Genomic DNA, 22,448 nt, shown 5'->3' on the forward strand with positions numbered 1-22,448 from the left:
CTCCCATTCCAGGAGAAATCAGCAGAGGAAACCTATCTCCATGTTTAGGATATCTGATGTCTCCACTTCACAGGTCAGAGAATTCAAATGAATATTCAGACGAGGAGAATAAGGTGAAACATTATAGAGAACACAACCACAGACTGTTCCAAGTGTAATGCTAAGGATTATTGCTTATGCGCTAAATAAATGCTGAAAGGCAATATGTTGAATGGGAGCAATTGCTCCATGAGCCTTAGTCGCTGCTGTTTCTGTCTTTTATGTACTTAAATGTGTAAGATTACCCTTGCATTGATATATTGCTATGCATTTAGTTTGCCTGCAAATACCGACTCATTGTTCTATGACTTTCAATTTAAGGAGCTCGCTGGTACACAAGCTCTTTTGTCAAAGCACTCATTTTCCTCAGGTTGCTGGGCTTATGGATAATGTATCAAACAATATGGTACATTAGAATTGCCAGATATCATGGTTCACCAACAATTCAAATTAAGTACAGATGGGTTGATACCGCCTAAGAGTTAAGAGAATGAATTGATTTGACAGGATTCTATTAAATCAATTTAGACAACAATAGAAGCAGTTGTAAAAAGATTTTCAGTACTTTATGGCTGTTAGAATTCTATGACTTCCTTCTCTTGAGAAAATTGCTATTTCTCTAAGATCAATACGCAAACCTCATCTATTTCTATCACTGGGGCCAACATGCTCAACTTGCAAGTTTCAGACTTGCTCTTGTGTTCAGGTACAATGAAATACAGTCAAAACTTCCACAACCCAGCACTGACAGAGGGGGAAAATTTGCAAATATTCTGGAAGAGAAGAGATCATACTCCCAGAATTTTCTTTTTAATTTTTCTTTCACAGGTAAATCCCAACCTCATCCCCTTAAAATTTATTCTTTATTTCCTTGCTTTCTTTGGTGGTATATTGTAGATAGAAAAGCAGATTGAGCTATAAAATATAATTATAAATGAAAAGTGTACTGCATGACCCTGGGCAAATCACTTAAGTCTCAGGCCTTTCATTTTCTCAACTATAGTAGGTAATGTCTGGCTGGGAGAAGGAGTACATTTTAAGGGAAAAGGGAATATTGCTAGAAGTTAAACTAGAAAAACTTTAATATCTGCTCCACATCTAACATTTTATGATTCAATATAATGTAACAAGTACTGGTTCTGGATTCAGAGGACCTGGATTTAAATCCCACATTGTATGCTTTTTACTTGTGTAACTTTGGGCAAATCATTTCACCTCTGGAGGCTTCCATTTCCTTAAGTTTGGGTGGTGTATTCAATGACTTTTGAGCTCCCTTAAAATTCTATATCTATGATCTTATGGTCCCATGCTCATAAGACTATTTGGATCAACATATTACCATACAGAAAACATATTGGATCAACATATTGACATATACAGAAAATACATTGCCACTCCCACCCACCATACTGCTCAATTCTATTGGGTTTTATGCTGCCAGTAAAGCATATTGATCCCTTGATGACCTACTATACTAAAATTCAATGACTTCTTGATTCTTATCCATGCCTTAGAAAAAAAAGAATATAGACTGTTGTAATGCATATCACTAATTTTATGGCTCTTTTCTTTTACAATGCAAAAGAGTCTCTTTGTTTGTTACAATCCATAGCGGGAGAGCACAGGGATAGAGAAATATCAAAGGTTATTCAGCTAAAATGTCTCCACACTGAACAGCAATTCTCTTTTCTATATAGAGCCAGCAAACTCTGCAGTTTAACAGAGGCTAAGATTTGTCCCTGGTTATCTCACCTATCTGATTTGATACTGCTGTAATATTCCAGTATTCTTAGGTGCCTAACATCAAATGAAGAACACTCATGTTAAAATTAATAGACTTTTGTGGTTAAAAAAACAAAAAACTTGGAATTATTAAGAGTCGTACATCATCTCCCATCTGATTCTCCTTTACCAATACAATTCTATGACTAGCTCATTATCCATCTGCATCACCTATCTATGGAACAAATCATGATTAACCTACTCATTAAGCTTTTCATTCAACTTTATAGCATGATTTGGACAATATGTACCTATTTCTCTCTTATTTCTCAATGCATATGGCCAAGCCCATTGGAATCATATGATTATGGATTTCATTAGGGAGGTATTGTCATATTCTGAGGATTACAATGTCATATGTGAATAGGGACATTTACAGAACCTCACCATTATTACAATATCCTTCTTCTTTTGTATTTTAGGTAGGGTATATTCCATGACACCAGTAAACAACTTAGGTAAGCAAATATATCCTTATTTCATATTCTATTATGGAAGGAAAAAAGAGACAAGAAATAAATCAGTCATATACACATATAAGTAAATTCTCCAGAAAGAATCGTGTACAACTAACTCTATAGTACACAGCCCTTCCCGGAAACCATGGGCATCAAAGAAAAAGTGATCATATGGCTCCTGAGCTATCTGTGGAAAATGGGATCAGGGGAGGTATGTGAAATTTTGGGAGCAAACTGGGAGATTGAAAAATATGAGTTAGCCACAATGGATAGATAAGCCTAGCAAGGTAGAAAGAATATCTCAACAAATGGAAACATTTCTGTATTAATGAAAAACACTACATTCCTGAGGAACTATGAAAGTCATAACACCAAGCTTGAATCAGATCTGAGGAGGAAAAAGGGTATACCCAGTTATGATGGAAGGGCACCTGACTGCAAGCTGATCACTCTTTCCACTGCACCACCTAGATTAACCCCTGACATGTGTTAGATATGGGATTATGGTCAAATCATTTAGACTCTTTGAACCCAAGTCCAGTGTTCTCCAAGCTATTGTGACAGTGTAATGCTATGAACTAAAAAAAAAAAATTCTTTGTACCTACGGGCATATACCACTGTACTAATATATTGGATTGTGAAGCTAACACAATATATATACCCATACACACTTTAAATGCAAGATAAAGTTGGAAAATTTAAAAAAAATATTTTGTTTTATTTATCATTGGTATAAAACTATTTTGGCTTTCAGTAAAACATTGTTTAAAAATGTTTAAAAATGTTTAAAAATGTTAAAAATACTAGTAGCATACTTCTTATATTCTAAGCAATTAACTCCTTCTGATGTCTTTTGTTTACATCTTAGAATTTCTAATAAGTCTTACACTGAATATCTTAAAAAGTATGAGTAGTATAATTATATTCTCAATAATTCATATAATGCACTATCTCTTCAAATTTGTGTTTCAGTCATTAACATTATAAATGTAACTAATAAACATGCTAAATATTATCCTGTCTTAAGGTAGGGGCAGATGGAATATTGTTATTGGCCTCAAAGTGCTCATACATACTAGCTTGCCATATTGTGTATTATGGTATCTTCTCACATTACATTACATAACAGTCTGAATAGTTTGAATAGTTTGTGTATAGGTCAGATAATTTTAATTTTGTACTTTTTGCATTACATGTTTAAACTGTTAAAAACAATACGGCAGAAAAGAGAGTATAATATATTTTTATTTGAAAATATTATTTGTATCAATAATTGAAATATAAGTTCCACTTTGTTTCATTTAAATTATTACTTATACTTTGCATATTTAACATATTGCTATTTTAATTAAAAGAAGTTATTATGTCTGAGGTTTTAAAAAGCTGGGCAATATGTAATATAAAGACAGAATAACTTTACATGCTCTGGTTTACTTGTACTGCCAAGACAACAAAAAATAGTTTACAACAGCAGGGCAGAGCCAAGATGGCAACTGGAAAACAGGGACTCCCTTAAGTGCTCCCCCAAATACCTCCAAACACCTGTAAAAAATGGCTCTGAACAAATTCTAGAGCTACAGAACCCATTAAATATTAGAGGGAAACAAGTCTCCAGACCAAGAGGGACTGGATGGTCACTGGGAAGGGTCTACCATGCTGGGAGAGGAGCTCAGCCCAGCGTGGGCCATGCCAGGACTGACCAGACCAGGAATCAGGGCGAGCAGGCCTTAGGGTCTCGAATTACTGATCTGTGGCACTTACCAGACTTCTCAGCCTACAAACACCAAAGACAAGGGAGCAGGTTAGCGGAAAAACTACTAGATCTGGGTGAGAGAGGTGTATGGTTTGACCCCGGCACTAGGGGTGGGGGAGGTGGCACAGCAGCCATGGCATGGCAGCAGCAAAAGGAAGTTCCTGTGGCTGCTTCCAGAGGTCCAGCTGTGGCTGCTTAGAGTCCCTGTCCCACACAATGGGAGGAATCTAATGGCAGATAAAAGTAGAGATGCAAGGATTGCTTTGCTGGCTCAGAGGCAGGATTTTCTTGCTTCGCCCTGCTTGGCTCTGGGTCACAGTCCTGGTTGATGGTTCTTGGGGGAGGAGGAGCACTGGTGTAGCAGACCTTGTGATGAATATGGAATAGAAGTAGCTCTGAAAACAGCAGCACCAGGCCCCTAAGGCTTGGGACAAAGTACTCTCTACTCTAAAAGCAGTCATACCCTGACAAAAAGAGAAATCATAAGGGACTTACTAAAGTTGAACCATTTTGTTTAAATTACTATATGGAAAGATGATATTTGTAATTCATGAGACTTTTCTCAGCATTAGGACAGTTGAAGGGAATATACATATATATAGACAGAGGGCACAGGATGAGTTGAATATGAAGGAATGATATCTAAAAAAATAAAATTAAGGGGTGATAGAGAAATATATTGGGAGAAGGAGAAAAGGAGAGATAGAATGGGGTAAATTATCTCACATAAAATTGGCAAGAAAAAGCAGTTCTACTGGAATGGAGGAGGGAGCAGGTGAAAAGGAATGAATTAATCTTGCTCTCATTGGATTTGATGTAAGGAGGGAATAACATACACACTGTATTGGGGATCTTACCCCTCAGGAAAGTAGGGGGAAGGGGATAAGAGAGGTGGGATGATAGAAGGGAGGGCAAATTGGGGGAGGAGGTAATCAAAAGCAAACACTTTTGAAAAGGAACAGGGTCAAGGGGGAAAATTGAATAAAGGGGGACAGGATAGGATTGGGGGAAATGTAGTTACTCTTTCACTACATGAGTATTGTGGAAGTGTTTTACATAATGATACATGTGTGGCCTATGTTGAATTGCTTGCCTTCCTAGGTAGGGTGGGTGGGAAGGGAAGAAGGGAGAGAATTTGGTACTCAAAATTCTAAAAGCAAATGCTCAAAAAAAGTTGTTTTTTTTAATATGCAACTGGGAAATAAGATATATGGGCAATGGGGTATAGCAATCTATCTTGCCCTGAAAGGGAATTGGGGGGGGTGGGTTGACAGAAGGGAGGGCAGACTGGGGAATGGGACAAGTGGAATATATGCCATCTTGGAGTGGGGGGACAGAAATGGGGAGAAAAGTTGTAACTCAAAATCTTGTGGAAATCAATTTGAAAACTAAAAATATTAAATAATAAAAATATGAAAAAGAAAAAAAAATACAACCAAAATTTAAACTTTAGTGGAAGACATAGCAAAAAAATATCTTTTAAATTATCTATTTCCTGAAAATTAAAAAAAAAACCACTTTCTTCTTTGAAAGGCCATTTTGTTTCTGCTAGAAATATATCTAAACAGAGTTGTTATTTATGAAAAAGGTTTTATTCAGTTGTTTTATTCCTTGACACAATTATAAGAAGGCAATATTTTCAGTTTTTCTTGGAATGTGTGTTATTTGGGAGTCATAATGGGGTGTTTCATTATATTCTAACTTCTGAGTATTTACTATTGAATGGTGTTGAATACACTTTCTGAAAATGAAGCAATAAAATTTTTGCCAAGTTGAGGGTCTGCAAAACAGAGGAATGAAGTCAGTAGTTTTCTGAATATCTTTAGAATAGTATTTTGAAGAACCAGGAGTTTCGGTGGGTAAAGGAATCATCCTCTAATCTCCAGTAAACAAAAAGACTTCACAGAATTATAACATAAGTGGCCTGTTAGACTACTAGAAGCATCCAAATTTAGACAATTATTTAGGTCCGTGTGGTTCAGTGTTTTAATTTACAATGCTTCTTATGAAAAGGTGAATGTTTTAAGCTAATGATTCTAAATCTTTGTTGATCAATCAAAATACATCACATGGGCCCATTAATTTTGTAATGCATTCATTATTCAAATTGTTTATATAAACAGGATCCCACAATCTCTGGGGTAAGCCTTGACTGCAAAGAAGATTGAAAAAAAGAATGTTTTTTTCAATCTCCATTTTGTAACTTAGGAAGTTGAATGAGAACAGAATTGACTTGCCAAAGGTCATGCAATCGTTACTTGGCATAATCAGGAATGGAAAGCAGATTTTCTCATATCACTTCCAGTAGTCTTTCTGTGTTAATGTACTTTTTGGTTTCAAAAATAAAACCATTCCTAAAACCTAAATAATTATTAGGATATAGTCATAAAACTAAGTTTCATTTATACTACTTTACAAAAGCAGAACATCCATTAGAAGCATGGTTCTAATGATTATTTTAGGATTGAAGGACTTGTCATTAACTCTCTTGGGATCACCCATTCCCCCACACCACTTTCTTTTTCTTAGTCTTGTCTATAAAATGATTATGTATAAGCTATGAGATTGGAGTATGGCTTCTCAGACATACAAGGCTAATGGAGAAAAGGATCTAGGTAGAATTCAGGAAGAAAAGGTATCTGTTACACATGGAAAAATAGGAGAGGTAGTCCTTATTAGGGCTAGCCTCAGGTAAAATTGTCAAGTGGAATAAGTCTGTCTTTGATGTTTCCCTGTCTTCCCCTTCTTTCCACTCTTTTCTTCACTACAACCATGCTTCAGGTAATCAAGGCTTTTATAATGCCCCATTCTTGGCTGTCAAAGAAGAGAAAATGTTGATGATTTAGCTCATATTAATGGGCTAGTGAGTCAATAGGTTAAGCATTGTGTTATGCTTACACTATAAAATAGTGTCACTCACAGAGGATAATTCTCAACTTAAAGGACTGCATCTGTTATGCTAAAAATCTAACTTTCCTGGCCCTCTGTCTTATGAAAGTATTTGAAATTCTTAAATATATATATATATATATATATATATATATATATATATATATATATATATATCTGCTTTGGTGAATTGGATAATAATAATTATAATTATAAAATAATAATAAAGTACCTTGATGTTTATATGTTTATGTAATGACCTAATCATCCCAAAGCATTTTGTTTTTAATATATTATTTGTTCTTAAGACTATGAGGTAAGCATCATATACATCTTTATCCTCTCAAATTTGGAAAGCACGATGGCAATGTATACTAATAGATTACAAATGATTAACAGGACAACATAATACTGTCTCTCTTATCAGTGTGCAAAAGTCTAGCAATGGTGTTCAAATTCATGTTGATTTGATTTTTGTCACATACAAAATTTGACATTACCAGGAACTCATTGGTATTCACAAAGTCTACCGAAGTGCCTGGAATATAATAAATTGCAGGATGGCACAAGGAAAAGAAATCCGGTATCTCTAGAATCAGAAGTGGGTTCAAATCCTACTTCAGATTCTTACTTGCTATGTGACTTTACATAGAATTATTTATCTCCCTGGGCCTAAGTTTCGCCATTTGTAAAATGAGAGGCTTCATTATTCTAGGTGGTCTCCAATGTCTCTTCTAGATCTATGATTATATAAATCATCCACATTCTTACTTATTGCCCATTCCCAAGTGGTATAGTGATAGCTCTCTGGAGGATAAGTGACAATGGACACAGAAGATTCAACTCATTCAGAAGCACTGAGTTGTATCTCTCTGGCTCCACTGAGGAGACCAGTTTATTTTTTTTAATCTATTTTTATTTGTTTTACAATCGGTGAGAAAAAATAGATTTGAATTAGATTGAACATTTTTGTCTCCATCTTTTAGCTTTCCTCTGGCATAACTCTGAGTATATAAAGAGGCTGAAATTTTTAACTTTACTAAGGGATAATTGGGAGGAGGGTATCATTACAACTTTCACATATTTATTCCTATGGAATAGCACTGAACCTCATCAACTAATTTGAGCAGCTGAAAAAATAAAAGCAATTGAATTCTTTAGAAGTATGCCTGGAGGGAAGACAGAGTGTTTCATAAAAAAAGCACTACTAATAACTATTAACGCATGGTCTTGTGTTTGTGTGTGTATGTGATTAACATTTATAACAAGATATGAATTTAACCTTTAATATAATCTCTTTTTTCTTAGAAAAGAAAGTGATCACAGCTTAAAAATTGAGCTTTAACTGAGGCCATGTTGCTTCATAGAGCTGATTTTTTCATGATTCCCTAGATGTTTCTCCCTCCAAAATGTGGACCTAGTATGTACCACCATGGCAAGCAATAGCTCAATTTCATCATTTAGAGGAGGAATCCTTTCCTGGAGCTATTCCACTTAGGTATTTTGTTGCTTGGCCATCAGCAATGAGTCAGATGGAGGCCACATAGTACATTAATGACAAAACTACAATAAGTTAAGTTTTTTGTGCCACATTCGTGAGGCCAGTTTAAGAAGGAAAACTGGAGGAAAAGGCAGTGTTTGGGTCACAGATTAAAGTAATATGAACAACACTATGTAGTAATAGCCTTTTTCTTCTATAATGAGAAGTTCTGTTTTGATCAACTTGGCCCCATTGAGCAGGGCTCTGCACACCAACAATGAAGTCAAAATGAGTTGATTTTTATGCCATCAATTTGTATCTTCACTCACATATTCTCTTCCGCTTGTACAATGATCGTGGACTCCCTCTGCAAGTTCCAAAATTGATTTCTTATGGATTTCCTGGAAACACTTTAATGATTGTAATACCCTGAAGATCTACGTGGCTTCAAGACAGAAGCTTTTCCTGTCATTTCAGTTCTTTGGCAGGGCCTCCATGCACGTGTTTTATTTGGTTTTTCTCTTTTGCTTTTTTTTAAGTTAAATATTACTCAGATCTACAAATGAATGGAACTACTCTCTGTCCATTATACTGTGAACCGTCATAGAGCCACGTTTTTAGCAACTCCAGTCCTTTCCTTAGAACTTTGTTGATCCCAGTAGGAGGTCATCATAAGAACTCAGCTCTTTTAATTTTTGTAACAGAATAGATTTATGATAATTATGTGATATGTGAGATCTGTTAATTTTTAATCAGGGCTATCATTATTACTGAAAATTTCTAAGGTTTCTTCCAGCTCCTAGGTTTAATGATTCTATGAATCCTTTGGGCTTAAACAGCTGGAGAACTGAGGCAAATAGAATCAAGTTTTGATTACCTAGGCATGTTTATTTACAGAAAACAAACAAACCAACCAACCAACATCCAAATGGCTTCCTTCTGACATTCAAAAGATTTCTGTATTTCCTTCTTCTGGTGCTCCAGTAAAACACATTCATTTTAATATTTGCTTGTTTTTGGATTAAACTTGCAATTTTGTCCATTATGTTTGAGGACCTGTTATCTTTGAGGAGGAAGCTCCCTCTGCCAAAACACATTGACTCTTCACCTACAACTTATCATCTCAGAGAGTTGCCTGTAGAACTAAAGGTTTAATATGCATTGCCGCATTACACAGAGAATATGTTTCAGAGAAAGAATTTGAACCCTTGTCATCCTGACCTTATGGTCAGCTCTCTAACCACTACATTTGCTGCTGTTATCAGAAACTAAAATATTTGTTAAATGGAAAAATCACATAAATAACATTTTGGTTATTTGTTATTTTGAATTATCCATACCCTATTTCTAGGTCTAATCCAAGTATCTCCCCCTCCACCCCAGAAGATAAAACTGAGAATTAGAAATATTAACTGACTTACCCAAAGTCACATAGGTAGTAAATTTCAGAGTCGGGATTTGAACACAGGTTCTCCGACTTTAAAACCAATGCCCTTTCCCATTGTATCATACTGCAGGTGGGTGAAAGTTGACCTTATTAATATGAAAATAGATGTAATTGAACACTGAATCACAAAATCTCAGAATTTGAAGGGACATGAATGAGCATCTATTCTGATCCACATCTGAACATGAGAATTTTTTCTAATCCACTGACAAGTGGAGGCTTTTCCCTTGAATATCTATAGTGCTGGGAAACCCACCACCTCCTAAAGCAGTCCTGAGCAGAGGTCAATCCTCCCCATAAGGAAAACTTGGGTTCAAGTTCAGTCTCTGATACATAACCGCTATGTGAATGAACAAATCAAAACACAACTGTTGGTGCACCAGTTTACCCTCTTAAGATTGGACAAAAATATCATACATGCACATGTGTATATGTATATACATACATATGTGCATATATGTAGATGCATATAATATTTTGTAAGCATATAAACATACACATGCATATACATAATTATATCCACACAGTTATATATTTAAATATACCAGCAGTATAGAGGCATGAGGAGCTCCCATTGAGGAACTTCCTATGCCAATCCAGAATGGCAACTTCCTATATTTATAAATTAGAGTGTTTGTTGGAACTGAAAGAGGTTAAATGGCTGGCCTAAGGTGATCTGATTTTTCTTACTCTGAGGCCAGGTTTCTATTTTGTAAACCATACTGCCCCACAGGTCCCACACACCTGCATCCTTTTCTAGGTATTAGATGCCTTTTGGGTGCTATGTCTCCTCTCTTCAGCATCTTGTAATTGTTAGTCCTTCAAAGTTCATGTCAAAATCAAATTTACCATGAGTTCTTTCCTGAAAAACACAGTTGTTAGTGCTCCCCCTACAAATTACACTCTATACACTTATCATTGTATGTGTATATAAATACATATATTTTGCTATTGTTCAATCTTTTCAATCATGTTGAATCCTTTGGGGTTTTCTTGGCAAAGATACTGGAGTGGTTTGCCATTTGTTTTTTCCAGTTGGTCCATTGGGTCCTTTTTTTAGGTAATCAGACCTTAAGTGACTTGCCCTGGGTCATGGAGCTAGGAAGTATCTGAGGCTGCAATTGATCTAAGGTCTTCCTGACTCCAGACCCAGTGCTCTATCTACTAGGCTACTGGCTGCCTCCATACACGTATGTATGTATGTATGTATGTATGTATCTGTATAGACACATACATATGTGTAAGTAAACTTGTCTGAGTATCTTTATCACCTTGCACTGTGATAGGTATGTAATATGTGGTTTTTTGTGTGCTTGATGAATTGATGTATTTCAAAAAAAATCATTAGCTACATCTAGTATGTTTATGAATAGCTTTGATTTTTTACCACAGCCTCATCAAGCTAGTGGCTACAAATGCTCCCAGTGAGTAAGTAGGATGACAAGGAAGGAGAAATGAATCATAACTCAGTGGGAAAGATGAATATCTAGATGTCACAAAGTCTAAGATTTGTCCTTTTTATGACTGTTTCATAAGCTGTAAAGCTCTTAAGTGCTAAGCCAAGCATTAAAATGTATTTTTTTTTCTTAAATGAGGACTTAGAAGAATGTGCCACCTGGGGAAGAAAATAAATCATTTCTCCAAAGATGAAGGACTCACTTTTGGGGGGTTGTTCTGACAAGTACCATCCTCAAAATGTCAGGATTAAATAAAGCCATTTAATAAAATCCCATTTATTTCTTTTGGTGGAATTTAACTTTTTTTTTCTTCTCCCTCTGAAATACTCTCCATTCCATAGCATCATATTAGCAAGAAATGCTTGAATTAAATATTTCAAATTTTTTTTCCAAATTAAAAAATCAGATATGTTTTATTGGATATCTTTCTTGGTCAATAATCTTAAGGTGTTGCCCAACAGACAGAATTTTGTTTCGGACACATTTAACATTCCTGTTACAAATTTTTGTGTGAACGGCTTTTGTGTGCATCTTATAAAAAATGTTTGCATGCTTAAAAAAAACTTTCTTACAAAGAAAAATAAATGATGAAAAAAAGAAAGTTCAGTCACTTCAGGACATGTGCAGTATAATTAAAATTATGCCAATGTATGAAATTTAGACCTTCTGCAAGAGCACATGGTTACCACCTGAGGACTAGCCTTTTGCTGTTGGGAAAGGCCCATAAGCAAGGGATCAGCACGGCCACAAGTTTTTCAGCCTCAGAAAATTAGTAACAGATTAGCTGCAGTATACATTGGTTGAAGTAATATCCATACCCACAAAATTAAAGTTCTCTTGAAATATTAATGCAGCATGAATTTCAAGTGCTAATATTTTGTTCCTTAGATTTTAATGGATGGATCATTTCACTTGCTAAAACACAGTTATCTGTTGCAGGTTTGAATCAATACAATCTTAGTGAATCACAGGGATACATATATATATATATATATCGATAGATAGAGATATAGATATATAGATATACATATGTGTATATATAATATATAGACATACACACATATGTATATATATATACATACATACACACTATATATATATACATATATATATATATACACAGACATATAATGTTAGTTACTCGGAAAGATGTGAACTGTGAAATTGTCTTTGGCATAGAAGAAAAATGGAAAATGCTGAGGTTTAAATATTAGTGAACATCAGCACAAGGCATCGTAGCAGTTAATTTTCCTCACTGCTGTTGTTATTGGTTGTCTTCCAAAAGACTCAGCAAGCACTCATGGGACATTGTTCATTTAAGCATTCAGAAAGCACCTGCTGACAAGTTTAGAACATTCATTCAGAGATACTGACATGTTCTATGAGTAATTATTGGCAAAATATAAGTTTATCTTTCTTCTTTCTTTCTTCTTTCTTCTTTCTTTCTTTCTTTTTTTCTTTCTTTCCTTCCTTCCTTCCCTACTCTTTTTATATGCATATACACACATTAACATATTCTGCATGAGGATGAAATATATGCCATTGATTTTGCTGCATTATTTATTTCATAATAATTTCCAAGTAATTGTGACCACATAGTTATAGATTAAGGTTTTAAAGGTTTCTGAACAGCTGTAGAACTTAAGTCCATGTTAGTATCAATTGGATGATTCCCATCCCCATGCCAATATTTGTACAATTAGTTCATAAATCAAGAAACAGATGGGCACCTTACAGTACATGGCATATTAATGGGCTTAAAGGAATGGAGTGTTAATCCTCCCTGTAATAAACTTTTGACTCTTTCTGCTCTAGTCCGAGGCAAAAGGGACAAGAGTATTTGTGGAGAATTGAGAAGGGGTTCCACACCCTGATTGGAAAACAGAGCTTCAGGAGTCCAACATCAATTAAGTATGAGTGTGGTTTGATGAAAAAAGAAGAAAAAAAACCTTCCAGAAAAAAAAAAAAAAACAACCAACATATTTTTTTAAATTTATTTTAATTTAATTTTATTTTTTTAATTTATTTAACATATTTAGTTTTCAGCATTGATTTTCACAAGAGTTTGAATTACAAATTTTCTCCCCATTTCTACCCTCCCCCCCACTCCAAGATGGCGTATATTCTGGTTGCCCTGTTCCCCAGTCAGCGATCCCCTCTGTAACCCCACTCCCCTCCCATCCCCTTTTCCCTTCCTTTCTTGTAGGGCAAGATAAATTTCTACACCCCATTGTCTGTGTATCTTATTTTCTAGTTGCATGCAAAAACATTTTTGTTGTTTTTGAACATCTGTTTTTAAAACTTTGAGTTCCAAATTCTCTCCCCTCTTCCCTTCCCACCCACCCTCCCTAACAAGTCAAGCAATTCAACATAGGCCACATGTGTATTATTATGTATAACCCTTCCACAATACTCATGTTGTGAAAGACTACCTATATTTTGCTCCTTCCCAACCCATCACCCTTTATTGAATTTTCTCCCTTGACCCTGTCCCCTTTCAAAAGTGTTTGTTTTTGACTACCTCCACCCCCATCAGCCCTCCCCTCCATCATCCCCTCCATTTATTTTTATCTTCTTCCCTCTTCTTTCCTGTGGGTTAAGATTCCCAATTGGGTATGTATGGTATTCCCTCCTTATGCAAAATCTGATGAGAGCAATGTTCACTCATTTTCCCCCTCATCCACCCTCTCTCCTCCTCCCACAGAACTGCTTGCTCTTGCCTCCTTTATGTGAGATAATCCACCCCATTCTATCTCTCCTTATCTCCCTCTCTCAGTATGTTCCTCTCTCATCCCTTAATTTGATTTTATTTCTTTTAGATATCTTCCCTTCATCTTCAACTCACCCTGTGTCCGCTCTCTCTCTCTCTCTCTCTCTCTTTCAATATACATATACATATATATATATATATATATATATATATATATATATATATATATACACACACACACACATAGATATATACATACATACACATCCACATATATATATATATATATATATATATATATATATATATATATACATAAACATATATGTATGCATATTGCCTTCAGCTGCCCTAATACTGAGGTCTCATGAATCATACACATCATCTTTCCATGTAGGAATGTCAACAAAACAGTTCACCTTTAGTGAGTCCCTTGCAATTTCTTTTTCTTGTTCTTTTTCTTGATTACCTTTTCATGCTTCTCTTGATTCTTGTGTTTGAAAGTCAAATTTTCTATTCAGTTCTGGTCTTTTCACTGAGAAAGCTTGAAAGTCCTCTATTTTATTGAAAATCCATATTTTGCCTTGGAGCATGATACTCAGTTTTGCTGGGTAAGTGATTCTTGGTTTTAATCCTAGCTCCATTGACCTCTGGAATATCGTATTCCAAGCCCTTCGATCTCTTAATGTAGAGGCTGCCAGATCTTGGGTTATTCTGATTGGGTTTCCACAATACTCAAATTGTTTCTTTCTAGCTGCTTGCAGTATTTTCTCCTTGATCTGGGAGCTCTGGAATTTGGTGACAATATTCCTAGGAGATTTCTTTTTGGGATCTATTTGAGGAGGCAATCGGTGGATTCTTTCAATTTCTATTTTGCCCTGTGGCTCTAGAATATCAGGGCAGTTCTCCTTGATAATTTCTTGAAAGATGATATCTAGGCTCTTTTTTTGACCATGGCTTTCAGGTAGTCCAATAATTTTTAAATTCTCTCTCCTGGATCTATTTTCCAGGTCAGTGGTTTTTCCAATGAGATATTTCACATTGTCTTCCATTTTTTCATTCCTTTGGTTCTGTTTTATAATATCTTGATTTCTCATCAAGTCACTAGCTTCCACTTGCTCCAATCTCATTTTTAAGGTAGTATTTTCTTCAGTGGTCTTTTGGACCTCCTTTTCCATTTGGCTAATTCTGCCTTGCAAGGCATTCTTCTCCTCATTGGCTTTTTGGAGCACTTTTGCCATTTGAGTTAGTCTGTTTTTTAAGGTGTTGTTTTCTTCAGTGTATTTTTCAGTATTTTTTGGGTCTCCATTAGCAAGTCATTGACTTGTTTTTCATGGTTTTCTCACATGCTTCTCATTTCTCCTCCCAATTTTTCCTCTACTTCTCTAACTTGCTTTTCCAAATCCTTTTTGAGCTCTTCCATGGCCTGGGACCAATTCATGTTTTTCTTGGAGGCTTTTGGTGTAGGCTCTTGCACTTTATTGACTTCTTTAGGCTGTATGTTTTGGTATTCTTTGTCAGCAAAGAAAGAATGCAAAGTCTGAGACTGAATCTCGGTGCGTTTTCGCTGCCTGGCCATATTCTCAGGCAACTAACTTGACCTTTGAGTTTTTCAGTGGGGTATGACTGCTTGTAGACTACAGAGTTCTATGTTCCACGTTTGGGGGGGAGGTGCCAGCTCTGCCACACCAGCACTTCTCCTTCCCCAAGAACCCCCAACCCCAACTGGGCTTAGATCTTTAGCAGGCTGTGCACCCCTGCTCTGATCCACCACTTAATTCCTCCCACCAGGTGGGCCTGGAGCCGGAAGCAGCAACAGCCATAGCTACCCCACCTCTGCTACCCCCGGGGCTGAAAGCCAAACCACAAACTTCTTCCACTCCCGCAGCTTTTCCCACTAACCTTCTCCGAAGTCTTTGGTGTTTGTGGGTTGAGAAGTCTCGTAACTGCCACAGCTCACTGATTCAGGGCACTAGGGCATGCTCTGCCCGGTTGCTGGTCTTGCTGGTCCACGCCCCTCAGGCTGGGCTATGCTCCACTCTGTTCCCAGCTCTCAGCTCCCAGCTAACAGCTCCGTGTAGGATAGACCTCACTCAGAGACCATCCAGGCTGTCCTGGCCTGGAGCCCTGCTTCCCTCTGCTGTTTTGTGAGTTCTGCCATTCTAGAATTGGTTCAGAGCCATTTTTTATAGGTTTTTGGAGGGACTCGGTATGGAGCTCATGCTATTCCCTGCTTACCAGCTGCCATCTTGGCTCCGCCCCCCCAAAAACAGCCAACTTTTAATTCCTTTCCTAGGAAAACTCTACTGTTTGGTCCTCCAGATACAAAGATGGTTATAACAACTTTAATAATACATAAAAAATGAGGAACATCAAAACTTTTCTCCAGTCAGTTCTTTTATCCCCTTATACAGACATGAATTCTAAATGCTATATCATGCCGATATTTACATTTAATATTAAGAAATTTTATTGCATATCTTTTAATCTTTTACTTTTTACATGGTAGAAATATAATTAATTTGGGTGTCTATATTATAAAAGCAATCATTTTCTTTTTAAATATTTTTATGTACTATTTCAAATCACCTACAGTTCTCATAGTATTCCACCCTCTCCCAAAGAACCATTCCTTATAACAAAGAAAAAAGAAACAAAAAATCCTTCTATAAAACTAAATAATTGAAGATTTCTGTAGTATTTAGTATCTGTCATCCCAACCCTCTGAAAAAAGGAAGGAAGGAAAAATATCCTTATATGTGTTATGTACATCTTACATGTTATGTTTTGTTGAATGTCCTGAAATTCCAGCACTCATTCCAGTGAGAAGGCCAAACAGGAATGGAGAGAAGAAGAGTGTCAAACATTGCCTCTAGCAATTTGCTCTTTTAACTGGTGAAGATTATTTGAAGTTGGAGAAGTGGGTCAAAAACAGTATTCTGAAGGGTACTCTGAAGACCTATGAATTCTTCCTCTTGGTACAATTGTGCACCTATCCCATTTGTCTGGCATCCACATGAAAAAACATCTCTTTCCTTTCCATACTTCAAGAATCCCTAATTCTATAAGTGTGTCTTATTCCTTCATGATCCAGTGAAATGGGAATTGGCTCTAGAATGAGTGATCCTGGTTTCATACCATACCTCTAATGCTCAATGCCTGTAAGACTTCAGGCAATTCATTTCAATGTCCTTTGGCTTGAGGTCACTTATGTATAAAATGAGAAGCCACTCTAAGATGGCTTCTGAGGTCCTTTTTTGGCTCTAGATCTATGAGCTTTCACCAATGCATTTGCAGCAAATTCATCTAACACCAATCGATGGTCTTTGAATTTGTTTTTCCAGCCTTAAATTCATTACTCTGCAATGAAATTGATGATAATTTGGTCATGATTTACTTAGGCTAATTTCTTGATAAAATGATGGTAGTCCTTCCCCAAGCCCATAATAAAAGACTTTCCAGCTGGTGATTACTTGATGGAGCTTGTCAGCCAGTCAATAAACATATCTTAAGCACCAGCTATGTGTCAGGCACTATGTTGGAGCAAGGTATAAAAAGAAAAGTAAGAGACAACCCCTACCCTAGAAGAGCTCATGATCTAATACATTTAGCAATGCTTTACAAATATCCCATTTGATCCTCACAACAATTCTGGGAGAAAGGTTCTATTACTATTTTGATTGATGAGGAAATGTAAATAGGTTGAGGTTAAGGGACTTGGCCAGAGTTTCACAGCCAGTAAGCATTTGAGGCAGAATTTGAACCCATATTTTCCTAACTACAGGTCTAGCACTATATCCACTATATGACCTAGATGACATAATTTGTGTTTCACCAGCTCAGCCTTGATGTAGCAGTTTCACCTCCATATATTGAATTGGGACTTTAGTTTAGGATCTCATTCAAATTGTCTAAAATTTAAGTATTTGAAGCAGAAAGTATATTTTTAAAATATTGATTGGGGTTTGTTTAATTTGTTTGTTATTCAATATGAGTACTTCAGCCTTAGCCATGTGATCAATTCAATTAATTTCAATTCAATTTAACAAGACTATATTAAGAATTTATTATTTACCATGCTCTGTTCTTCCTGTTGGGGCTACAGAGACAAAAGTTAATGATTCTTTACCCTGAAGGAGCACACATTGAACTGTCAGAAAGGATCTAGAGAGATAGGACTAGTATATGGATGAGTATGGAGGATCAGCAAACAACAATCATAAAAGAAAATATTTTAGTTAACAATCTACAATTCATAATTACAGGGATTCTGATTTAAGTTAACGGTACTATCGTTCTTTAGGAAAATAAAGGTACATGAAATGACATAAGACCAAGTTGTCAAACATGACCTATCATGGACAGAAATTTAAAGTAAGTTTAGTCACTGTCAACTGTCATAAGAACCAACTGTACATCTCCATCCTCATCAGTCTTCTATGCTCATTTATTTCCATGTAGTATTTGGTTTTGAGTTACCCTACTATATGAGAAGTGCATAAAAATTCTAATGTAGTCAGAGGAATAAGAAAGGTTAAAGAGGGCCTTGGTATGGGCTTAACTGTTTGCATTCTATAAATATGTCAAGTTTGTTTGGTAGTTGGTTGGAAAAATTAATAATACATTTAAACTGCTGTGATGAGAATGGCATAGTGGATACTAAAAAGGGACCAATTATTGTGAACTATAAGTGAGTATCCTGCACATACATGCAATGATGCAGATTGGAACCTATCCATGCCCAACAATCCTATGGCATTCTTACTTGTGTCCTACCTAAAATTTTGATAAAGGGAGTCGAAAGCAATGAACTGGAGGTATCCTTCTCTTCCTCCCAACATTGTGAAAGAAGCATTGGAGCACTCTGTCATCCCTTGACCTCATCATAATATAACTCCAACTTCCATTCCTATAACATAATTGCTGTTCTTTAAATTTCCTCATTAAGTTATAGCCAACTCTCACATGTGGGCCTATTTACCACACTATAATGAATTTGATTGGAATAGAGTTGTATCCAGGATTATTTTCTTTAATATAGTGGAGCCACAGCTGATACACGATTCTCTCTAAATGTTATTTGACAATATAACATGATAAACAAAAATATTTTCTGTCCATTATTTTTGGCAATACAAAATCACAATTAATGTTACTTTTTGTTAAAACAATTCAGCTAGCAGCTACTGTGCCTGTGTAAAACCAATAACAACCATCACACAGAATGCTGCAAGCCCAGGTTTTTTTGATCTGCTTTACTAAGGGGTTAACAATCTTGCTTTAATCCAACATACAAATATCATTCACTCAGCTCTGGGGGAAAAACCAGCACCCTGAGCTTCACAGTAAGTACAAACAAATTACAAACATCAACAGACAGACCTTGTCTGATTCAAATCTCAATGCATACTTAGCAGAGTTTAACAAAGTCCGAACATCCAGGTTTACAAGCTGGAGGGCTCTTAACTACAGCTGCCCAGAGTTTCCACATCAGCAAACTGCCAAGAGTGAGAGCCCTAAGCAAATAGCTCTGTTCTCTTTTTATGCACTCTTTAGCCATCACCAAATGTCATCTGAGTGACCAGAACTTAGGCTCTTACTATTGACTTTGGTCTTAGCAACTCCCTTTAGGCCCCTGAGGGCTTCACACCCACATAGGCATAGCACCTAATAGACAGGAGTTTGGCCTGGGGCTTAGCACCTAATAAGACTCAATCAAAGACCCCCAACTTAATTGATATTACACTTTCATGGATATTGCTTTCTAAGATGGGCCTCAGAGCCATTAATTAACAAATGGTTAATTTGGTGGCCATAAACCAATGGCTTAATTCTCATATTAATTAATTTAATATTAATTTAAATTAAATATGTGTATCTAGTTACACATAGATACCATAGTTTCTCTAGTGGTTAGGATTTGGCGCTCTCACTGCCATGGCCCGGGTTCAATTCCCGGTCAGGGAACCATAAATGATGAGGGGTTGGAGTGAGAGATGCTCGACACCCCAAAGTACCTACACACTGGGTCCTGCTGAAAGAATTTGACTCAAGCTTTCTCAGCCAAGGGAAAAGATAAAGTTTATTGAGAGTTAGCCAAATAGGCCTGCCCCAAGACATCCCACCCCTTGCGATGCCTGTAAGGAAAGCGGGCCAGACCTGTTTACTGCATTCTATTATTTTCTAAAAAAAAAGAAGACAAAAAGATTATTGATGACTCTTCTAGTAGTATGCTCTGACTCTAAGCTGCGTGTCACATTGATTTCTGCTCAAGAGCTTGACTTTTTCTCTACCTAGGAATGTTGGTCTGTGGTTGTGATTCAAAAACCAAGGTGTCAGTGATTAATAGCATCATTTCACAGGACATGGAATACCCAGACCTCAAAGTACTAGACATCAAGATAGATTTCCACAGATGACTACTGTGCTCATATTCAAGATTCAAGTCACAATTGTGATCATTCCTACAGTAAGCTACTTGTGGTGATGTAAGACAGGGAGGTAACAAGTGTGCACCCACCACAATTTTTTTAATCTTATCATAAAAGCTTAGAAACCCAACAATAGTCTTTATGAAATGAATTTCATTGAGAGAAAATATGACATAATTCATGGAACCCTAGAACTATAATCAAGATATTTAAATTCTGACTCAGGCATTTGCTAGCTGATAGTCAAGGATGAGCTCATCACTTCTAATCTCATCATCATGCTCCTAACCAAAGCTTTTCTTGACAAGGACATCAAGCTACCCTCTGATTAGAGAAATGGAGGATGGAATACTGTAGCCAGAATGGACTTTGTTTTCTTTGAATGACTCAGCCCGCCTCGTTGAGCTTCCCTGGACGCTGGGGCTTGCTCTTCCGGGGCAGGACCAGAGCTTCCTGCGTGATGAGTTGTGGCACTGGCTGAGGGGAGGTGTGTTAACGTGGTCTACGCTGGGGGAGGGGCCAAGTCAAGAACCAATCGGCCCTGGTCGTTCAGGCGGTGCTTGATGATGTCAAAAACTCTATAAGAGGGGAGAGGACAGCTTGAAGATCCTCCTTTCCTTTTCCAGTTGGAGCCAGAGACACCTACAGCTGAAGCTGAGCTGCCGGTAGCAGAGCTGACTAGAGGCTAGTGGGTAATCTTCTTACCATAGAGGGGAAGCATGTATACGATTTTGCCTTATACCATCTCGCTTCTCTGTGGCCTTCTGGTTACCCTTATAAGGCGGACTTATTGGGCCTGGAAGCTTTTGATGAAAATATCAAAATGGGGACGCTGGTTTGTGGGCTTGTTATTGTGGAGTGTAAATACATGCTTTAGTTCTCCTGCCTTCTGCCTAGAGAATTCCTTATATCTTGCGGTTCTGGACCTTTTAGGCACATATGAGATTCTCTTTGAAATCATAAATTCTGCCTTCTTAATATAAATACCAAACTATTTTCAATATCTTCCTTTAGAGAAGGCAGGACCTCAACTTTCAGCTCAGTTGAGCTTGCACCTGCTACTCTGCCTGGTTTTATCTTCCCAGAATAAAATGCCCCTAATACAAAATACCCCCTGTCATCTCCCCCACTTTCCATTTTCATGACTTGTTTTCTTTGTTGTGACGTCCTATTAGATTGTAAGCATTTGAGGGCAGGGCCTGCCTTTCTTTTTTTATTTTTTACTAATTATATCCCCAGTGCTCAGCAAAAAGCCTGACACAGGCTGAGAAGCACGGCTTGCGTGAGCTCCCCACCACATCCCTCCAAAAACCTATAAAAATGGCTCTGAATAAATTCTAGAACTGCAGAACCCACAAAATAGAAGAGGGAAGCAGGGATCCAGCCCAGGACAGCCTGGATGGTCACTGGATGTGGTCTATCATGCACAGAGTGGAGGGGAGTGGAGCTCAGCATGGGAGGCAGCAGGACCAGCCAGACCAGGAGCCTGGCAGAACAGGCCCTAGCACCCTGAATCAGTGAGCTGTGGCAGTTACCAGACTTCTCAACCCACAAAAAGCTGCGGGGGACAGAGTTCGTGGTTCAGACACTGCCCCAGGGGCAGCGGGGGAGGTGCAGCTACAGAACTACAGCTTCAGTTACTTCCAGCCCCAGGCCCATGTGGTGGGAGGAATTAAGTGGCAGATCAGAGCAGGAGTGCAGAGCCTGCTTAAGATTTGTGTCAGGTCCGGGTTGGTGGTTCTTGAGGAAGGAGGAGGGCTGGTGTGGCAGAGCTGGCTGTATAAAAATAGCTCTGAAATCAATGGCACATCCCCTCAAGCTTGGAACAAAGTACTCCTTGCTCTACAAGCAGTCATACCCTGATGAAAAACTCAAGGGTCAAGTAAGTTGGCTGGGAACATGGCCAGGCAGCGAAAACACACCCAGATTCAGTCTCACACTTTGTAATCTTTCTTTGGTGACAAGGACCAAAACATACAGCCTGAAGAAGTCAACAAACTG

This window comes from Trichosurus vulpecula, chromosome 3 (genome assembly GCF_011100635.1).
Source record: "Trichosurus vulpecula isolate mTriVul1 chromosome 3, mTriVul1.pri, whole genome shotgun sequence".
In the NCBI taxonomy this organism is placed as follows: domain Eukaryota; kingdom Metazoa; phylum Chordata; class Mammalia; order Diprotodontia; family Phalangeridae; genus Trichosurus; species Trichosurus vulpecula.